The sequence below is a fragment of the Heptranchias perlo genome, unplaced genomic scaffold (genome assembly GCF_035084215.1).
Source record: "Heptranchias perlo isolate sHepPer1 unplaced genomic scaffold, sHepPer1.hap1 HAP1_SCAFFOLD_402, whole genome shotgun sequence".
In the NCBI taxonomy this organism is placed as follows: domain Eukaryota; kingdom Metazoa; phylum Chordata; class Chondrichthyes; order Hexanchiformes; family Hexanchidae; genus Heptranchias; species Heptranchias perlo.
Window position 1 is genome coordinate 12,030 of NW_027139414.1, and position 5,638 is coordinate 17,667.

Below are 5,638 nucleotides of genomic sequence, written 5' to 3' on the forward strand. Positions count from 1 at the left end.
TTTCCTCCCTAACCTCCCATAACGTCCTGGGATACATTTCATCAGGTCCCGGAGATTTATCTACCTTGATGCGCGTTAAGACTTCCAGCACCTCCCTCTCTGTAATATGTACACTCCTCAAGACATCACTATTTATTTCCCCAAGTTCCCTAACATCCATGCCTTTCTCAACCGTAAATACCGATGTGAAATATTCATTCAGGATCTCACCCATCTCTTGTGGTTCCGCACATAGATGACCTTGTTGATCCTTAAGAGGCCCTACTCTCTCCCTAGTTACTCTTTTGCCCTTTATGTATTTGTAGAAGCTCTTTGGATTCTCCTTTGCCAAAGCAATCTCATGTCCCCTTTTTGCCCTCCTGATTTCTCTCTTAACTCTGCTCCGGCAATCTCTATACTCTTCAAGGGATCCACTTGATCCCAGCTGCCTATGCATGCAATATGCCTCCTTCTTCTTTTTGACAAGGGCCTCAATCTCCCGAGTCATCCAAGGTTCCCTACTTCTACCAGCCTTGCCCTTCACTTTATAAGGAATGTGCTTACCCTGAACCCTGGTTAACACACTTTTGAAAGCCTCCCACTTACCAGACGTCCCTTTTCCTGCCAACAGACTCTCCCAATCAACTTCTGAAAGTTCCTGTCTTATACCATCAAAATTGGCCTTTCCCCAATTTAGAATTTTAACTTTTGGGCCAGACCTATCCTTCTCCATAGCTATCTTAAAACTAATGGAATTATGATCACTGGTCCCAAAGTGATCCCTCACTAACACTTCTGTCACCTGCCCTTCCTTATTTCCCAAGAGGAGGTCAAGTTTTGCCCCCTCTCTAGTCGGGCCATCCACATACTGATTGAGAAATTCCTCCTGAATACACTCAACAAATTTCTCTCCATCCAAGCCCCTAATGCTATGGCTGTCCCAGTCAATGTTGGGAAAGTTAAAGTCCCCTACTATTACCACTCTATTTTTCTTGCAGCTGTCTGTAATCTCCTTACATATTTGCTCCTCAATTTCCCGTTGACTATTTGGGGGTCTGTAGTACAATCCTATCAAAGTGATCTCTCCCTTCTTATTTTTCAGTTCTACCCATATAGACTCAGTGGGCGAACCCTCGGATATATCCCCTCTCACGACTGCCGTGATGTTCTCCCTAATCAAGAACGCAACTCCCCCTCCTCTCTTACCTCCTGCTCTATCTTTCCTATAGCATCTGTACCCTGGAACATTGAGCTGCCAGTCCTGCCCCACCTCACTGTTCTCTACCCTTCCAAGTTTTGTGTCATCTGCAAATTTTGATATTGTACCCTTTACTCCCAAGTCCAAGTCATTAATATATATCAAGAAAAGTAGTGGTTCCAGCACCGACCCCTATGGAACACCATTGGCCACCTCCCTCCTGTCCGAAAAACAACCATTCACCACAACTCTCTGTTTCCTGTCATTTAGCCAGTGCTGCATCCATATTGCTATTGCCCCCTTTATTCCATGGGCTGCAATCTTGATAGCAAGCCTACCACGTGGCACTTTATCAAACGCTTTTTGAAAGTCCATATACACCACGTCAACTGCATTGACCTCATCTACCCTCTCTGTTACCTCATCAAACTACTCTATCAAGTTGGTTAAACACGATTTGCCTTTAACAAATCCGTGCTGGAATTCCCTGATCAATCCACACTCGTCCAAGTGACTGTTAATTCTGTCCCGGATTATCATTTCCAAAACTTTCCCCATCACCGAGGTTAAACTGACTGGCCTATAGTTGCTGGGTTTAACTTTATACCCTTTTTTTGAACAAGGTTGTAACATTTGCAATTCTCCAGTCTTCCGGCACCATCCCCATATCGAAGGATGTCTGGAAGATTATGGCCAGTACCTGTGCAATCTCCCCCTTTACTTCCCTCAGCATCCTCGGGTGCATCCCATCTGGATCAGGTGACTTATCTATTTTAAGTACAGCAAGCCTTTCTAGTACCTCTTCTTTCTCATTTTTTAGCCCATCCAGTATCTTAACTATATCTTCCTTTATCGAGAATCTGGCAGCATCTTCTTCCTTGGTAAAGAACAATGCAAAGTTCTCATTTAGTACCTCAGGCCATGCCCACTGCATCCATGAGTAGATCTCCTTTATGGTCCCTAATCGTCCCCGCCCCTCCTCTTACTACCCGTTTACTGTTAACATGTCTGCAGAAGACTTTTTGATTCCCTTTTATGTTTTCCGCGATTCTTATACTCTCTCTTTGCCCCTCTTATTTCCTTTTTCACTTCCCCTCTGAACTTTCTATAGTCTCTCTGGTTGGTACTTGTGTTATCAACCTGACACCTGTCATAGGCCACTTTTCCCAGCTTCATCTTACTCTCTATCTCTCTTATTATCCAGGGAGCTCTGGCTTTAGTTGCCCTACCTTTCTACCTCGTTGGAATGTACCTTGTCTGTACCCGAATCATCTTTTTAAAAGCCGCCCACTGCTCAATTATAATTTTGCCTGACAATCTTTAATTCCAATTTACCGGGGCCAGATCTGTTCTCATCCCACTGAAATTGACCCTCCTCCAATTGAGTACTTTTACTTTAGAGTGGACAGTGTCCATTTCCATAGCTATTCCATTCCTTATGATACTGATCGCTGCTCCCTAAATGCTCCCCCACTGACACTTGCTCCACTTGGCCCGCCTCATTCCCTTGCACCAAGTCCAGCAATGCCTCCTTCCTCAGTGGGCCAGAAACGTACTGGTCGAGAAAGTTATCCTGAACACATTTCAAAAATTCCTCCCCTTCTTTGTGCCTTATATTATTGTTATCCCAGTCTATATTAGGATAGTTGAAATTCCCGGTTATTACTATTTTATGGCTTTTGCACCTCTCTGTAATTTCCCTGCAAATTTGCTCCTCTGTATCCGTCCCCCGAGCTGTTGGCCTATAGAATACACCAAGTAGTGTAATCGCATCTCTATTGTTCCTTAACTCGAACTCAGTACCCAGGAGAAATTGCCTAGTTCCTGGGAACTTTGTATTAAGCAGAAGTTAGCAGCAAAAAGTGTTCGTGGTGGGACTGAGAAATGCTTTAACAGCCGGCACCCTGTGAAACAGAGCTCCAAGTGTCGGTTTAAATAAAGTCCTGAACTGACAGAGCGGAGGGCAGATGAGGATTGAATTAAATCCCAATTCACTGAATCTAAACAAGGTTTAAATAAGTGAACCTGTCAGGAGTGGGATTCCTGAGCTTGTGTGTGAGCTGAAACTGGATCGGTCCCGTTCTGTAAAGACTGAATGGCAGGCGGCTCCCAGACAGGGCTCAGGCCGGGACTGGCAGCTCTCCGCTGGGAACGGCTGGATTGGAGAGCGGGGCTCCTGCGCTGTTGCTGCTGCTGCTTCCGCCTCTTCGAGACCCTGTGGCGGTCGGTACCGATCTCCCTCCTATGGATCCGGCTCCAGGTGGGCGCTGTGGACCTCGTGGCGCAACGGTAGCGCGTCTGACTCCAGATCAGAAGGATGCGTGTTCGAATCACGTCGGGGTCATTGCATTTTCACAACGTTTCAGTGTCGCTCTGTTTTATCGCGGGGCAGTCTTTCAGGGATGGTCTGTTCACTGTGTGTAAAATAATATTTATCACAGAATGAACACACCACAGAAGGAGGCCATTCAACCCATCAATCCCTTACCTGCCTTTTGTAAGATTAGTCCCATTCCCCGTCCCTTTCCCCGTGGCCCTGCATTTTCCCCTTCAAGTATTTATCAAATTCCTTTTTGAAAGCCACGATTGAATCTGCTTCCACCGCCCTTTCAGGCAGCGCATTCCAGATCATAACTATTGGCTGCGTAAAAAAGATTTTCCTCATGTCGCCTTTGGTTCTTTTGCAATCACCTCAAATCTGTGTCCTCTGGTTCTCGACACCTCCGCCAATGAGAACAGCTTCTCTTTATTAACTTTATCTGAACCCTTCATGACTTTGAACACTTCTATCAAATCTCCTCTGAACCTTCTCTGCTCTAAGAAGAACAACCCCAGCACGGCGTAAATGCGGTCAATTAGCTCCAATTTATTTATTTGGGCATTAAACAAAATGTGAAAGACTGGCGAGGCGTTGTGTGAACGGAGCTCACTGCTTTAAGACAATAAATCCAATCACTGTGTGGGCGCTGGGTTCAAATGTCACTGTTGAGAGAATTTCTGACAATGTTCATTTTGATCTGTTCGCAGAAAACCCGATTGTCGTGCGATGGAGCAGAGGATGTGAAAGAAGCTGAAAGTGGAAGTGCAGATATTAGTTTCATCACAGTGACTGGACACGTTTCCACAGGTTCGGGCCTCTCACCTTAAGATTCTTTCCAGCAGAGCGGGACAGGTGATCAGAGTGACCGGGCTCCAGCGGCGCAATCGGTCAGTGCGCGGTCCTTATCTGACAGGACAGGGTCGGGAAATACCGAGGTTGTTAATTCGAGTCTCACCGAGATCAAACCATCCTTTTGCTTGTAAACATTTCGACCGGAGTTGAAGGTATAATTAGTTTGTTCCAAAATGCATCTTATTTGTAATGCCATGTGGTTCCTCCGGACTGCGCTGTTGCAATAGCAGATGAGATGTTCAGTATTACTTGTTTACAGGAGAGAGGCTGCAGTTTTGGAGACACAAACTATGATTTTGATCCATCTACAAATCGTGGGATTTAACTGGAGTTTTAAACCAGCGCCTTAGACCGCTCAGCCAGGATACTTTCCATCCGACACGTCAGGAGCTAGTTTTACAGGAATAGAATTACTACAAGCAAGAATTCTACCCCTCCAGCACCAATGCTCACACGGCAGCAGGATGCATGTGTCCAGTGAGAAACCTGTCTGAAGGAACATTCAGACTGACAGAGCCGGAAGTCCAGCAGATTGACTTTCGGTCTGAGCAGATGATGAGTCTCCTCCTTGAGAGAGTTTCTCCAATCCAGCTCAGAGTGGATTTAGAATCATAAATCCGGGTGTGACTGGAGCCACTTGTGTAAGATGAAGTGTCGGGGGCAGTTTCCCGTCCTTGACGGACATTCATGATCCGGTTGCAGTTTTGCTGCAAAATTTCACTTCCCAGCTCCCGATCCGTGAACTAAAATCCAACTCTGGTGGGACCCACAACCTTTGAATGTCTCTGCCAACCACGAAGTAGAATCCAACACGCTATCCATTGCGCCACAGAGTCAGTTATACAATGTGAGGGAGAGCGGGGATCCTGTGCTGTGGTTGAGGCGGTCAGGCTGCTCCTGCTTCCGCCTCTCACATTCCGAGAGCCGCGGCGGCAGTCTGCACCGATCGCCCTCCAATGGATCCGGCTCCAGCCGCTTGTTGTGGGCCTGGTGCAAGAACAGTCGCGTCTGACTCCACATCAGAAGGCTGCGTGTTTTGAACCAGGTTGAAATCACAACATTTTCACTGTGGCTCAGGGTCCTGCCGCCGTGTTTACCGATACTCTGCAACTCTCCCTGTGTTTATCTCTGTGTCAATCCGTGGGCAGATTCTGAATGAACAATGAAATAAATGAAGGGTTCAGACAATTCTCCCATCTGACACTTAGGAACCAATGAGCGAAACTTTATAATAAGATATTGCTTATTGTGATGCAGCAAAGAAAACATTGCATTTTGAATGTTTTAGG

General features: G+C 46.2%; 1 non-coding gene across 1 annotated transcript; it reads left to right on the forward strand.

Moving 5' to 3' along the window:
• Nucleotides 1-3,449: 3,449 nt before the first annotated feature.
• Nucleotides 3,450-3,521, forward strand: trnaw-cca (transfer RNA tryptophan (anticodon CCA)). Its single transcript has one exon. It is a non-coding gene; the product is annotated as a tRNA-Trp (tRNA).
• The last annotated feature ends 2,117 nt before the right edge of the window (nucleotides 3,522-5,638 follow it).